This window comes from Macrobrachium rosenbergii, chromosome 55, assembly GCF_040412425.1.
Source record: "Macrobrachium rosenbergii isolate ZJJX-2024 chromosome 55, ASM4041242v1, whole genome shotgun sequence".
Taxonomy (NCBI): Eukaryota; Metazoa; Arthropoda; class Malacostraca; order Decapoda; family Palaemonidae; genus Macrobrachium; species Macrobrachium rosenbergii.
Genome location: NC_089795.1, coordinates 62,347,990 through 62,365,627, shown reverse-complemented (window position 1 = coordinate 62,365,627; position 17,638 = coordinate 62,347,990). Strand labels below are relative to the sequence as shown.

Sequence of the window (17,638 nt, the reverse complement as noted above, 5' to 3'; positions counted from 1 at the left end):
ATATATATATATATATATATATATATATATATATATATATAATAAGAATATCTTTAACACGCGCAAGGCACGGGCTACCCTACCCATGTCCCCGTCCACTTGGCAACTTTCACACAATTCAAAGCGTCAAGACTGATATCTTTATTTTCACTTGGCGTCATCCTACGCAAGTGAGAAAGTGTGTCTGCCGTCGGTCTAAGAAGTTTATCCGCTATTTAGAAGGTATTTCCTCCCATCCTTCCATAGACTTTCCTATACCTTCGGATACAGTGCATTTATATCCCACGCCAGTGACTATTCCTGTGGTAGTCATGCCCAGATTGTATTGCCTACTACAATAGCAGTCCTAAATATAAACGGTTAAAGCCAGGAGAAAGAGGCTCATCCGCTAGTCGTGGGGATTTCCTCCCAAAATGGGAATCGGAATTATCGCCTAGACATCTCTTTTTTCCTTAGGGTATGGTGCGTTAGCATCTCTCTAGGTATTGCTACTTCCTTGGCAGCAGAATCCAGGTACTGCCGCTCTCTGCCATCATGATTTTATTTCATAATTCAGAGGCATTTTTGGATAAAAGATTAATCTTCGATTCAACGTTTATAAAATGAATGTGGTAGTGACCACTGTTATTTTCCCCTAAACCCAACTTCTGCTGTAGGAGGCTGCTTGATGCTGAATAAACATACATATATACATACATATGAATGTATATAGGTATATATATATATATATATATATATATATATATATATATATATATATATATATATATATATATTCATAAATAATAAACCATCAATGTTTAATATCTAATTCAATATTGTTTGGGGATAATTTGCACTCAAGGAATTACAACTGGATGAGTGCTTCTACGCCGGCAACTTAGTAATTATAATTTTCCTTGGGTGTAAATTATTACCAAGGTATAGTGAATTCGGCAGTAATCAATATTACTTATGGCTTATTATGCAAATGTAAAAATCAAATCATGCGTGCATAAGTGGCATAAATTCATAATTAGCCAAGTGTTAACAAACTATTACAGTGAAGATGGGTTGATATTGGTTCTAAAATAAAGTAAGTATAGCTTAGTTTTACCAGACCACTGAGCTGATTGACAGCTCTCCTAGGGCTGGCCCGAAGGATTAGACTTATTTTATGGCTAAGAACCAATTGGTTACTTAGCAACGGGACCTACAGCTTATTGTGGGAATCCGAAACTACATTATAGCGAGAAATGAATTTTATCACCAGAACACATTCTTCTAACTTCCTTCATCAGCCGGCCGCGGGAATTGAACTCCGGTCCATCGAGCGACAGTCTGAAGCTCAACCGGTTCGGCTAACAAAGGGCTTGATATTGGTTCTAAATACAGAACTTGAAGAATAGACAATTTAGGCCGAAGGCCAAGCGCTGGGGCCTATGAGGTCATTCAGCGCTGAAAGGAAAATTGAGAGTACTATGAAACATTGTTAGAGGAAAGTAAGATGGCAGGGAGAATATGAATGGAGGTACAGGTAAAAGGAATGAAAAGGGTTGCAGCTAGGGGCCGAAGAGACGCTGCAAAGAACCTTAATTAATGCCTACAGTGTACCACGTCAGGTGTATTGACGGCACTACCCTCCTACGAGTACAGAACTTCAAATCGACAGCCATATGCACAGCAGAGTCGATACCAACTGCATCTCCCGTGATAGACGGGGTGTGAAAGTCACTGCCTATCGTTATTTCGAAACCAGAATATGGTTTGAATCCTGGCCGGCGTAGATGCATTTATCAGTTATAAGTCCTCTTGGGTGTAAACTATTCGCATGGTATAGTGAATTCGATATTAAACGATGTTTGTAGATTAATATTCGTGAATATAAAAAAAGTCATGTGCATGCAAGTGACAAAATTCACATAAATACACACAATTATATATATATATATACTTATAGATAGATAGATAATTGTATTTGTATAAATATATGTAACACAATATAATATAGCTGCGTAGGGTTATGTCTGTGAGAATGCTGGAAACAGAGAAATGAGAAATGGATAGGAGGAGAAATAACAACGCATGATAAAATAACAGCTGGGTAAAATAAACCTGACCTGCATTCGGAATGTCTCTTAATGCATCGGGAGTCCCATCTGAATTCCTATGAAATAATCACGATGAAACTGTAACACAAAAAATATATCCTGCAGAGTCTCGCGTCAGTCAGAACCTGGACGTCGGGGTAAAAGCGCATTACGATAATCATCGCAATCACCACATTTCAGAATTTATGCTGAAATTCATGTGCCAGCGAGAACCACTTAAACTCAGATAAATGACTTACATGGCACTTAATTTATGGCATTTGTTATACACTCGAATTCAATTTAACTTTCATCTAACTCGCAATAAATACGATTAACTTCATGATCCTCTCGTCGCTGAATGCACCTTGGGGCTCATGTCCGCTCTCTCTGCTCTCCATGTATATGCTAATAGTTGCTTGAGAAGGCGGGAGAGGGGGCGGGAGGGAGGCAGCAGGGGTTGTAGGTAGCTGCTGCTAGGTGTGAACAGGAGACAGAGAGAGAGAGAGAGAGAGAGAGAGAGAGAGAGAGAGAGAGAGAGAGAGAGAGAGAGAGAGAATCTTAGATGAGGTGAAAGGGGAGAGAGGACGATTCCGGGAGAGCTTTCGATATCGGGTACTTGTTTACAATCTAATCCTTGGAGATACCTTTGAGAGAGAGAGAGAGAGAGAGAGAGAGAGAGAGAGAGAGAGAGAGAGAGAGAGAGAGAGAGATACCTTTGGCAGACCTTGCAGCTCAAGTCTGGTTGCCCCAGGTCCCTCAGTGTGAGGCACCTCTGATGTCTACCAGAGAATTGCTAATGCATCTTCCGGTATATTTTGCATCTTCCAATCTTGATGGTTTGGGATGCAGCTTTAGATATTTGTCGAGTTTTATTCTTAAAACACATCTACCCTCACTCCTGATATGTTCTTCAGATGAGCTGGTAACGCATTGAATAGACGCTGCATTATCGATGCTGGTGCCAAGTGGATTAATGTCCTGTGTGCTTTCCTTAGTTTTCTCGTATAGTTTTGGGCACTATTAATCTACCTGCTTGCTCTTTTTTCTGATATTTTAGCTCCATGGTGTGCTTTTGGTAATTCTTCCTATCTGTTGCCATGCCTGTATTATCATGTAGCATTCTTTCTCCTTTCGAGACTATAATTTTAAGAATTGTAGTCTTTTCCTAGCAGTCAAGGTCCTTAACTTCTTCTATTCTAGCTGTAAAGGACCCTTTTGTACACTCTCTATTTCCAGCAATATCCTTTGGTAGCGTTTTACTATATCATATTACAATATTCAAGTGGATCATGTACATACGTTTTATAAAGCATAATCATGTGTTCTATTTTTCTTGTTTTGAAGTGCCGGAACAGTTTTTGAGAACTAAATTTGTCACCCTAATGTACGATGAAAGAAATTACGTCAACAGTGTCATGGATAAAATGAATGACCAACTATTATCATATGCTAAGAAGCTGAGAGATATGGATCCCAGCTCTACCAAGCTTTATGGACATACCTTTACCTTGTCTGGAACACTTCTTGTCAACAAATGGAATTGCCATCCACATCTGACAAAGACAAAATCCAAAATAAATGTCATGATACAAAATTTCACAAAAATTAATAACTATATAGTAAGAAAAAAAAAGCTTAGAAAAGAAACTGCCTAAGTCAAAATTACAGATATTTCTACGACCATAAAGAAAAATAAATTCATAAAAATGTTTTGCAGATATTTAATGACCTAATCTTTCTGGCCTCAGAGGCAAATTTCGACATCTGTAGGGCTTGAGCAATCTTTGGAACTTGCAAAATACCCATAATGCCAGTTAGTTTCTTCTTCGAATCTCTTAATATTAACATGTGGTTCAGTGTCGACGCGAGCTACCTAAACGATCTGGTAACGATCCCAAGAATAGCCTGTACAATGGCAGATGTTCTCTTCAGAGGTATTGCACGCCATAACCGTTGCTATTTCAGGCTCACAGGAAATCCATCAGGGGTTGATTGGCCCCTCTCACTTACTTCCGCAGTGAGAAGTATCTTAGTCAAGTGATGACTGATACTCTGTCCCATTCGATTAAGTATATCAGTTGCCTTACATGAGTATTCTCTACAATGTAAAATTGAAATGATTCTCCTAGCAGGATTCATTAATGATGCCAATGCTCGTTAGTTTAAGGTAGGTTGTAATACTAATTCAAGATGCTTTGGATAATAAAGTTTAAAACTGCATCAAATTTGAAATCTGGTGAGATCTTCCTAAAGATAGTGGATGGAATCCAATTCATCATGAATCTCTTGAATAAATGGCGGATGACAACCTGCACTGTATCACGAAAGACCAAAAGGTTTCTGAAGCAACGAATACCTGTTGATTTTTATTACTAAAGATGAAGAGTAGTTAGAGGAATTTAGGATATTCCTTGACACCAGTTCCAGTCACCTTGGTACATTGTGATGGCCGCAAGTGAAAATAATTAAAAAGACCAAACTCATGCATAAATTGGAAAGATCACAAAAACATGTTGCACCACCTTTACGTTGAGGACACTTGAGGTGTACGTTGTTGATGTAACATTCCTCCAGGTGAAACAGGTAATACTTATATGTTGTGATATTTTGCATATCTTTTCTAATCGGAAGAGAAGACAAGGAGACTTCCCCATCAGCTTTTGTCAGTCTTGGAACTAATCTATTGCCTGGAGAAACTGTTCAACCATATAGAAAAAAATCACGAGTTCAAATAATGCCCGATCTGTTATCTTTTAAGATCATTTTTCCTCTAAAAGCCATGCGGTGATTCGATAAATTCCATCTACGGCTGAAATTCAAGTTCAAAGTCACGGTTGTTCAAATGTCTTCATTAACATGCTGCAACGAGCTAATTATGTCACTAAAATGTAGAAAAAATCATCATCACAGCGGCCAAGCAACCGATCACCTGAACAGCAGAGAAGGCTCCTTGGCTCTGGACCTGTAAAATCCATTAGATGATTGTAACCAACTCCCTACAGACATAAATTCTTCTTCCCAGCTAGTTCCCATTTCGCTTAGACCCCGGTACTGTGTACATGTATTGTACCAGTTCACCAGTGCTCTTTCTCCCAGCAGCGAGGAGTTGTTATGCGGTGAGGTCGACAGTCGAGACAAAAAGCCAGAGTCTGTTAGGGCTTTGAGATGCTGGAGGCTTTGTTTGTGTGTGTAATAGTCTGTAACACCTATTTCCTTTAAGCAAAACCTATCCGCGATTACATACACAATCCCGGTGTTTACACGGATAGTAAAGTGTCCGCCTCTGACCGGCTGGCTGCGGATTTGAACCCGCGCCACAGACCTCTAAGAAGTCTGAGGATGTTGCCTTTAACCAATCCCGGCCATCGAGGCTTCACAGACATGGGGCCAAATAGGACCTAGAATTTAAACAAAGCTGTTCCAATAGAGGAGAAGAGCGAAGACCAAGTTGCATACGAGAACATTTATGGTGAGACAAATGCTAAGGACGTCTACTTTTGTGCATTTATGATGTATTAACCTTTGATTTCGGTTGTAACGTATACGACGCATTTAATAAACTGCCTGAACACTGTTGTGTCGTGATACGAGACCGGAATTTCCTTTATGTGAAGGACTGATGATTGAAATATCGGCTCCTTTTCTTGATATGGTAACAGTCTGTCAGTTGCTACACAGTGAATCTTGCTATAAATTCACGTGTCCTAAAATTCATTAGTCTTCATCAAGATGTCACAGGAGGAGGGGTCAAGGGTACGACATCCTCGAGTTGACTGCCGGCAGATTCGAGAGAAAGAGCTCGACGAGGATAACTATTTATAGATTCGACTCATTTTCTGGATATGAAAATGAATCGGATTTAGAAGGAAATGAAATGATAATTAGGGTCCTGGTACAAGAGACAGTGATGAAATATCAACCGACAGTGAAAATGACGCAAAATCTGCCACCTACAAATGAAAGCCAAGGTGTCAAAAGAAGGCGGAGACAGCGAAGTGACCCAGGTGATGAGGGAGGGCTGCCAGCAATTTCCAGCCCAGAGATTTCATTTGGACAGCAGTGGCAGTGGCATTGTCAGTCGAAATGTAATGTGAATGAAAATTCAAAGGAAGCAGACTATTTTTTTGAATTTTTCGACAACGAATTTATGGGGCTGATTGCTGAAGAGACAAACCGTTATCAGAGATTCCTTTGTTGATACGCTAGGAGATGCAGTGCCAAAGTATTTGCGAAAATTTGCCAGGTTACTGTGGAGGAAAATGATACGGTTCCTTTGTGATTATGATCATGTCGTACAGGCAAAACATCGCATCGAGATTACTGACTACGCTTGAGACATTCGAGACAAAAGGAGTGAGAAGGCTGATGGCAAGGGACAGATTTCTTCAAATTCTACGGGTTCTACATTTCGTTGATAATTCACAGGAAACAAGCCCAGATAATAAACTAAAAAAATTAAACTCATGCTCGACAGCGTAGAAAATTCCGGGAAAATTTCAACCTTTCCAGGATTTATGCATAGATGAAAGTTTAATGTTATGGAAGGAAGGCTAAGTTTCAAGCAGTATAATATCTGATAAAAGAAGTCGATTTGGAGTGAAAATATTTGAACTTTGTGATGCCAAAACGGATTATATTGTCGATTTTATAACGGAAAGCTGGAAAAGATACAGAGATATTGGTAGATGAGGATCTAGTGGTATCTGGTTCTGTGGTAAAAACATTTATGGCCTCGCATCTCGAAACATCACATCCTGTATTTCGATAATTGGTATTGCAGCCCAAAACTGCCTGGTATTTGGGCGACAACGAAACAGGAGCATGGAAACAGTCCGAAAATAGGAAATTTATGGCTAACTTCTCTGATGTGAACAAATCTGAGATTTCGTCTCAAACTGCAATGGAATATTAGTTTAAAATGGCAGGATAACAGGACAGTGTATATGTTATCTTTCAGTGCATGAAAATATAATGGTAGACTCGTGAAAAAGGTGTCGACTAGGGGAATTTGTGCAAAACCTGCATGCGTTGTTGACTATAATAAGAAATGGTCAGTGGACAAGAAGAATCATGCTTATTAGTTCTGGAAGTGTATCCGTAAACCACGAGATGGTACATAAAACTATTTTTCCGTCTGCTGATATGTGATACTAGCAAAACTACCGGCAAGGATTTGTTATCAAGAGGGTCATATTTACAGCCTTTCTGTCGGTCGTTCCAGTTGATTGAAAGGCACCCTCCAGCACCTAACAAGATAATTACCCTAGCACCAACAATAACGCAGCTACATAGTGGGTAACAGAAAGACACTTCCTGATCCAGTTCTCAACAGAAAAACAACTGCGACCTAGACTAAGATGTCGTGTGCTCGCATACATCCCGTAGGCCCAAGAAAGGCCAGCAGACATATTTCATGTGTAAAGACTGCAATGTAGGACTATGTCGCCCTTTAGTTTCAGAGAATACCACACACCTCTGAATTACTAGAATTCTGTCGTAAGTTTTGTCAAGATTATTATGTTCAGCTGCTAAATATCTAGATTCATAACCATTTGTTATTCACATTGTTTGATTTCATTCAACTTATGTCATAAAAGCTTTCTTCCAATCATATTGAGTCTTATGTGTTTACATTTTCTGATTTTGTTTTTTTATCTACAGCAAAAGATTTTTGTAAAAATAAATGCTTGAAATTCATCCGTATTATAATTTTCTTCATCAAATTATGGCTTTAGTCTTTAGTGAGAGAGAGAGAGAGAGAGAGAGAGAGAGAGAGAGAGAGAGAGAGAGAGAGAGAGAGAGAGAGAGAGTAAATTACTATTTTATGTTTAATGTCTTCTTTTCTGTCCTTTGAAGACTGGATATCATAAAATATAAATGAGTTGGATGTAATGTAAATCTGATAATCATGGTATTGATGATTTATGATAGTATGAGAATAATAATAAACAATATAATAACCGTTACCATGAGATTAATGAATATAGACAATGTTGTTGTTATTATTATTATTATTATTATTATTATACATTATTATTATTATTATTCAGAAGGTGAACTCCTATCCATATGAAACAATGGTACAGGGTAAATAACTTGAAATTCAAGCATCTCTAAGAAAATGGTGTCTGTCTGATGAAATAACAGAAGGTAGTAGGAAATACAGAAAGAGGAGATCAGTTATTAGAAAACAGATGTACTAACAATAAATAAATAAAAATGTAAACAAAGTATTAAATACAAGATGTATTGCATAAGGGTAAATGCATTACATTCACTTGAACTTTTGAAGTTCCAGCTTGGCAACACATCCTCAGTGTAAAGAGGTTGTTCCACAGTCGTAAGGCGTGAGGAATAAAGGTCCCCTGGAACTGAAAAGTTCAAAGGCGAGGTACATTTACTGCACATTGATGCTGCTGTTCAGCGAATCTGGTTGCTCGACAGCAACAGGGGATCAGGGATCAACTGAGAATGTGAAAGATATGTCAAAATACAACTTATGAAAAAGTGACAAACAAGAGACCATCCGTCTATAGTCCAAGGCATAGCTGCCAAAGAAACCTTCCACCTCGAACCACTTTAAAAGATATAAATCTCTGCAGAAGCAGACATCTCCCGGAGAACAGTATCCTAGTGCAAAGGAAGGACAAATTACCTAAAAATGTTGCACTGATTTAATCACTCATATAAGTATATGAGGATTCTAAGAACAATACCCAACTTTCATGCGGCATTTGCTGACATTTTCATTAGATGTTTCTCAAAATAAGATGTAAGTAAACAGGTACCACTAGAATAGTTGAAGTTGAAAAGAAAATATCTGTAGAAAATTATAATAGAATAAAATGATCTACAAACTCCTACAACTTCCTCTGAATATTGGTTCAAAAACAATTGAACAAATTCCAAAATGTTAGTGATTAAATATATATATATATATATATATATATATATATATATATAATATATATATATATATATATATATATATATGTATATTATATTATATATATATATATATATATATATATATATATATATATATATATATATATATATATATATATATATATATATATATATATATATATATATATATATATATATATATATACGGTTCATATGTATTAATCATTTTTTGTAACAGGAATTTATCCAATTTTATTTTTTATAGGATAGGTGAGTATGTGTTGTATTTTACATACACACACACAAACATATATACATATATATATACACTCATATATATGTAATTAATTACATATATTACACACACACACACACATATATATATATATATATATATATATATATATATATATATATATATATATATATATATATATATATATAACTGAATCATGAGAATATGAATGTGATGAATATATAAATAAAGATTAGTTCCACGAAGGAAAGAGAAGCAACAGAGTATTTAAAAAGGTTGGACGTATTGTCCTTACTTAGCAGACTGTTTCTCTTTTCCTTCGGGGCATTGTTTCATATATATATATATATATATATATATATATATATATATATATATATATATATATATATATATATATATATATATTTCACACATGTATATATAGCTTCAATTATATATATATGTATATATATATATATATATATATATATATATATATATATATATATATATATATATATATTATATATATATACATACATACATTACATACATACATATACTATATATATACATACACATACACACATTCACACAATTACACATTTTGATCAGCAATGGGATTTATACATTGATCCCTTTGTGAATGCGGCGAGGTGGTAATTGTGTTTACATGTCACATGCAAGTGTGACAGACGACGCGCGTAGGTGGCATTTCAGATGCACGTCCTAAGCTGACAGAAATGAACTGCTTTGTTTTCAGCCGCTGTACCCTCCACCTTTGTCGAATTTGGTGGGCGTGACCGTTGGAATATTAGCTTGAAAATGGGCCCCGGGATTATCCCAAGCTCCCAAGTAGTCTCCAATTCTTGTTTCATTGACAAATGCGGATTCTGAACTCTTTTACTTGCAAGCTAATACGATTTCCATTCAAGGAGGCTGTTTCCACTTTCCCCTGACTTTTGACCGCCATCGTCAATCAAACATTGAATTGGAATCTGTCCGAAGGACAAGGGATAACTTAGCCCTATTCCCAAGGTAGTATTCCAGCCGTTCAGGGCCACCAAACTCAACACAGGTGGAAGGTAAGCAAGAGCAGAAACAACGACCGGTCATTTCCATCAAAAGGATTCCGGCATCTCACGTACCACCCACGTCTCAGCCATGGAAATACGATTGTCACCTTCCAAATGTCCATATATTCGCTAGTGTCCAAAATGTATTGTTGTGTCGTGTAATCATTGTTGCTTGCCGTGTCATGGATTCATATATATATATATATATATATATATATATATATATATATATATATATATATATATATATATATATATATATATAGATGCAGTAATGTGTGTGTGTTTGGTACATACTGTATGTATGTATGTAGGTGATATTGAGATGCACGTGTGCTTGACAGAAATGACCTGCTTTGTTTTCAACTCTGTACCTTCCACTTTGTCGAATTTGGTTATGACTGTTGGAATAATTGCTGATTTTGGAATATTCCTCTATTACTGGCAGCTTATTTATTTGTGTTGTTACATTAATTGCATAATATCTATATCACGGATCGCTACTATCACAATATTATCATATAAATAAAACAGGTTAATTTGCAGCAAACAACAAATACAAACGCTATTACAATGATTGTTTACGATTTCGTGCGTCTGGTAGCATGTTACGGGTGACTACCGTCTGAAAACCTCTCCGGATTGTGGTAAGTGTGAGGTCTCATCTCGGCTGCAATCAAGGGTTAATGAAATTAAAATAATTAATAATTTCCTAATATTTTGGTAATCATAGAATCAACTAAAACGATTATTAAATAAAATTATCTAAAAATGAAAAAATCCGTAGGGTGGGTCTGCCCAGACCCAACTTGCACCAGAGATAGGTTAAGAGATCTGGCCAGTCTTGGGAGGCCTTGGGCCTCATCCTTGAAGTTCTTGCCCCCTCTCCAGGCCTGGGTCCCAGCCCGGCAGGATACCTGCCTTCCTCCGAGGAAGCAGCCTCTGGTCGGACCCTCTTCCTCTGCTGCCCTCAAGAGACTGGCCAGACTTGGAGGACTTTGGGTCTCATCCTTGAAGTTCTGGGCCTCTCCAGGCCTGCTTCCCCAGCCTGGCAGGATACCTGCCTCCTCCGAGGAAGCAGCCTCTGGTCGACCCTCCCTCTGCTAGGCTGCTCAAGAGACTGGCCATCCTGGAGGACTTTGGGCCTCATCCTTGAGTTCTGGGTCCTTCCCAGGCCTGCTTCCCAGCTCCGGCAGGATACCTGCCTCCGAGGAAGCAGCCTCTGGGTCGGACCCATCCCTCAAGGCCGCCCACCCATCCCTTCAAGGCTGCCCTCAAGAGACTGGCCAGCCTTGAGGACTTGGGCCTCATCCTGAGTTCTGCCCTCCAGGCCTGCTTCCCAGCCTGGCAGGATACCTGCCTTCTTCCGAGGAAGCAGCCTCTGGGTCGGACCCTTCCCTTCAAGGCGCCCCTCAAGAGACTGGGCATCCCTGGAGGACTTTGGGCCTCATCCTGAGTTCTGGGCCCTCCAGGCCTGCTTCCCCAGCCTGGCAGGATACCTGCCTCCGAGGAAGCAGCCTCTGGGTCAGACCCTCTTCCCTTCAAGGCTGCCTCCTCAAGAGACTGGCCAGCCCAGAGGACTTTGGGCCTCATCCTTGGTCTGGGCCCTCTCCAGGCCTGCTTCCCAGCCCGACAGGATACCTGCTTTTTCCTTTCGAGGAAGCCTCTGGTCGGACCCTTCCTTCAAGGCTGCCCTCAAAAGACTGGGCAAGCCTTGTAGGCTTTGGGGCTAATCCCTGTGGGCCGGCTTAAATTTCCATGGGAAGGGTCAGACCCATAGGTCTGCTTCCTTGGAGGAAGGAAGGCTGGTCGGACCCTCTCACCAATACTCTTGCTTTCTTACCCTACTTTCAAAACTGACACTTTCTGTCTCCGAAGGTCGCGACGATTTGAAGCATCTCGAGATTGTTCTGGACACTTTGAAGCTCGGCGCATGCGCGAATGGCATTCTCGTCCTTCCAGGAGCCGGAGGACTGAAGGATTCCAAAATGTCTTTCAAGGAAAATCTCGAAGGTTTTAGATCATTTCAACATCGCGATAACCATTACTTGGAGTTCTTTTTCTAAGTACATAAACAGCTTCTTTGCTTTAAGGAGTCGCCCTATAAACTTATGAGATTCCTCTTACTGACGATATTGATCATCCTTCGATTCTTCCTTGCTTCTCCGAAAAGTAATTCTGTGAATCCAAAATCTTTTGAAGTAGTTTCTAACACTTCTCAGGTTATCTACTTTATTCTTCGTCAGCATTCTTCAGTATACCTCCACGCCGATGTCGTCTCTTTTTTGTTCCTTCTCTTTCTTATTTCGAGCGAAGAACTGCTCCAAGCGGTAATTTTGGGCATCAAAATCCCCTCTCAATCAGCTTAGAAACACCTCAAGTTCTCTACCTTTTATTTCGTATAAATTCTTCAGTTCCTCCGTTCCACTGTCTTCCTCTTCTTGATTATTTCCTTCCTTATTTCGAATGAAGAGCTTGCGTCCGTGAGTGACAATACGACTGTAAGAGGTGCCGAATAATCGCAGAAGGCGGGAACCTCGACTTCATAATGCTCCGCGAAGTAGTCCATATTTTCAGCAGTAAACAATTACAGACTGAAGCTATCTGCCATTCTCGTGATGTAATTTTTTCCTCTTGAAAATCTCTTTTTAGTCGATCTGCTTCGTCATCCAGTTCATTTTAACCATAAACTTCGCCTTCTTTGCTCACATGCTGTCTCTGAAGGCTTCAAGACGTCTTCCTGAGGATCCTGAGATGGCCACTGTAGTCCTTGGTGTCAGTGCACCTATTGAGTGATGGCGCTATATACGCATGAGCGGAAAAATTCTAAAACGACTGCAGGAAAAACACGAAGATATTACGGCGCCAGGCGACAATGATTTTTCTTGCAGCAGAAGGTATGAAATTTTCTTGAAAGCTTTATTGCCACGAAAACATCAATATTTAAAAAAAGAAAGAAATTAAAATTTAGTGAAAAATCATCATCGTATCCTTTTCTCTCGTCGCCGGGAATATATATATATATATATATATATATATATATATATATATATATATATATATATATATATATATATATATATATATATATATTTTATATATATATATATATATATATATATATATATATATTTATATATATATATATATTTATATATATATATATATATATATATATATATATATATATATTTATATATATATATTATATATATTTATATATATATATATATATATATATATATATATATATATGTGTGTGTATATATATATATATATATATATATATATATATATATATATATATATATATATATATATATATATATATTTATATGTATATGTATATATACATACACATACATATATATATAAATATATACAGTATATATGTATATATATATATATATATATATATATATGTATATCTACATATATTTATATATCTATATATATGTATATATATACATATAGATAGATAGATATCTCCTCCTGACGACGAGGAAAAGGATACGATGATGATGATTTTTCGCTACATTTACATTTATTTCTTTAAAAATGCTATTTTTCGTGGCAAATAAAGCTTTCTTAGAAAATTCACCCCTGGGAGGACAAGATCAACTTGAAATTATTATTATAGATAGATACATATACATAAATATATGTATATATAAGTATATATACATATATTTTATATATATATATATATATATATATATGTGTGTGTGTGTGTGTGTGTGTATACACTGGTTTGTGCAATCTGTGTGCGTTAATTTTTCCCAATAGTTAAAAAATAAGGTGGTCTCAAGAATTTCTGTTTCCTGAAATGGTCAATCACTAGCGCCCAGTAATCCAGTCAGCTTCAAGAGAAAAGTGACCTTTTTGTTTTAACAAGGCTTCTCCATTGCCATTGATCACCTTATTAAGGGGGAGAGAGAGAGAGAGAGAGAGAGATGGCTGCCTCCAGCAAGGAATGATTAAGTTTTTCTGCATAGCAGAGTAAGTTATAAATATATAGTTTTTATGGTACCAGCATCAAATTATAATAGTAGATTTTGAAGGATACAGAGTAGTTTAAATCGCTTGTCTTATTTAAAGAAAAAATTCTTCTTCGGAAAAGAAATAAGTTTAAGTCTTCAAGAACACTATTAAAGACGCACGGAAAACTTTTTCCAATATTCCTGGAAAACCTGTCTACCATATACTTTGGAGGCTTGTATTTCAAGTCAATGGTCCCTGTATGTTTGTCCTGTATGAATTGGATTCATATTCTAAAAAAAAAATAATAGTAATAAAAAAAATACTCATAGTAGCATTGAGTCTTAAATGAAGTAGCAAATCCACAGTTGTATATTTATCTTTAAATATATGTACATATACATAACTGTGGAATTGCTTCTCCAATAATAATAATAATAATAATAATAATAATAATAATAATAATAATAATAATAATAATAATACTGAGATAATATTAAGCAAACTTTTTACTGATGAAGATGCAATTTTAATAATTTTAGTAGGACATTTTTAAACAACTTTTAGAGTTGGCTGTGCTGGACACGACCTTTGCCTTTATTTGGCCATAAACAAACTGAAGGGATGGCCATGGATCACCACTTGGTCCAATTTTTGCTAACATCTTCATGTGCTCCTGGAGGAGCGTACACAGAAGAATGTCCCATTAGGTTCCGCCTCTATTTTATCGAAGATATGTTGACGACACGTTCTCCCTATTTCGTCATGAATGTCATGCAGAGTCCTTTCTGGAGTTCGTCATCCGACAACATCCAAACATAAGGTTCGCTGGAGGAGGAGGTAAATAACAAACTCCCTTCCTTGATCTTATTATTTCCAGAGGTGACTCAGGTTTTTACACAGGTGTATAGAAAAATACATTTACTGATTTGGGAATGAATTTTATAGTTCGTGTTTCTTTCATTTGAAACTGAACTCTATTTTTAACCTCCTCCATAGGGCTTACACTCCACTCGTCAAACTGGAAGAGTTTCCACGATGAGATATCCTTTTTAGTGAAATATTTCAATAATAATTGTTTTCCATCACGACTTTTTTTCAGATCCCTAAATAAACTGCTACTACAGAAAATGACTCCAGCAACACCTGAATCGACTGTTGCTGAAACTAAAGATGTATGCAAGTTTCCCTTTCGTGCATGATGATACTTTAGGAGAAAATGCACAGCCATTATTCAAAAGAGTTTTCCAGCTTTAAACCTGAAAATCATCCTGAAAATCCCTTTACAATAGGGTCTCTGTTCAGAGTCAAAGACCGGCTCCAGTCCTCTGTTTTCGTCCAGCGTTGTTTACAAGTACACTTGCCTGGATGTGATCACGGATATACATATGTGGGATGCACGAGGAGGCTGTTGAAGGTCCGCATAGATTCCCACAGGGGCATAAGTCATAGAACAGGTAGCAGGTTATCTAATCCTGAGCAATCAAATACGAAATCATTCAAAATTATGTAAAACTTATATTGACAGCAAGGATTTTTCCATCCTAGGCCGAGTGCAGAACAAACAACGACTTAACCATCCTAGAATCCATAATTATCAGGAAGACTGTGCCGTCGTTAAATACTCAATCGTCCTCAGTGAAATTGTTTATAGCCTAGTTTGGGCAACTGGTTTTCTCTCACTCTGTTTGTACTTATTTATGTTAGTCTTGTTCTTTCTTTCATATAGGTAGGTTGTTTTAAGATTTTAGTGAACTCCTTTACTCATTATTGACTTGTCTTGGAATGAGGTGTTTTGTTTTAAATATTTTTACTACATAAAGAGCTGTTGCCATTGCATTAATTTGTTATTGATGTTCGCAAATTATATTATATTTTATAGCCTTGAAAATGCGACTTGAATTCGTCGCGAAACGTCGGCATTGAAAATAAACTGTAGATGATGAGGATGCCTTTCCCCTTACTGCTATCCTTCAGATATATATATATATATATATATATATATATATATATATATATATATATATATATTATTAAAAGGACCTCATTCAAAACTGCATGGTATCTATAGATACCATCCAGTTTGAATGAGGTCCTTTTTAGTAATTTAGTTAATACACAGAACAATTGTGTATGTGATAAAGTTAATATATACGTATGTATACATATATGTGTGTGTTAGTGTGTATTAACAGATAGTTAGACACAGAGATAGATGCATAGATAGAAAGATATATATATATATATATATATATATATATATATACATACATATATATAAATACATATATATATATATATATATATATATATATATATATATATATACTCCATATATATATATATATACATATATACATATATGCATATATATAGTAGGGAGTACGATAGGAAGAACAGTCAGCTCATCATTGATATATTTATTAATAGGTGCGCTTCTGGGATCACCCATATCCCATCTTTTCTGGCTAAAAGATACAAAAACACTAATTAAAACTGACAACAGAGCTTACAAAATTAAAATGCTTTAAAGATTGAAAATGACAATGACAAAACAAGAAATAGATTACCTTCAGTAGTAAAGTCCAGAGGATGAAAACTGAATAAGAGTAAACAAGGTTAGCAAGTAAAACAAGAAAGGCGGGGGTTACTATAGTACGACCGTTTTAGGAAGAGACTTTTGCCCCTTAAACTGACCATTAACCTTCTGACTTCAAGCTCTCATTGTTTGCGCCTGTTATCAAGCACGTGTACTATAATAGAAAATTCTGAATGAAGTTTTGTTGTCCCACTTAAATTTTAGATAAAAAAAAAAAAATTCAATATATGAAAATGATAGATGCAAGAAATTTGGAAACCTAGATGTGCTTTCATTTTCAGTTTTGTTTATTTGGATGCTGTACTGAGCAATGTTCTTGAGTTACGTCATCTACTATAGTTTTTTATTACTGTTCCTTTGCTGTTATCGAAGTCATATAATTGTGATATAGTTTGAGCTTTGAATTGTTTTTTCTTTCGTGTATGCCTGATCCGTCTTTACCTGTTATCAAGGTTGAATTTTCACTGTGCAAAGAGAAATAGCCTCATATTAAATATTCTTTTTAATATTGTTACACCCATATATATATATATATATATATATATATATATATATATATATATATATATATATATATATATAGGGTGTACAATATTTAAAGAATGTTTATTATGAGCTATTTTATAGCTGTACAGTGAAAAAATTCAACCTGATACAGCAAGGAGGTAAAGACGATTACGGCATGCACGAAATAATGCAATTCAAAAGCTCAAAACTATATCACAATTATATATATATATATATATATATATATATATATATATAT

The 17,638-nt window shown here is 36.3% G+C and overlaps 1 protein-coding gene across 1 annotated transcript in view; it reads right to left on the bottom strand.

Annotated features, from left to right (window-relative positions):
- Positions 1 to 17,638, bottom strand: part of LOC136835332 (protein P200-like) — a 468,413-nt gene that overhangs the window by 112,509 nt on the left and 338,266 nt on the right. The window contains exon 2 of the mRNA XM_067098688.1: positions 3,574 to 3,625. The gene's annotated coding sequence lies outside the window, so the exon portion shown is untranslated. The remainder of the gene's footprint in view (positions 1 to 3,573; positions 3,626 to 17,638) is intronic.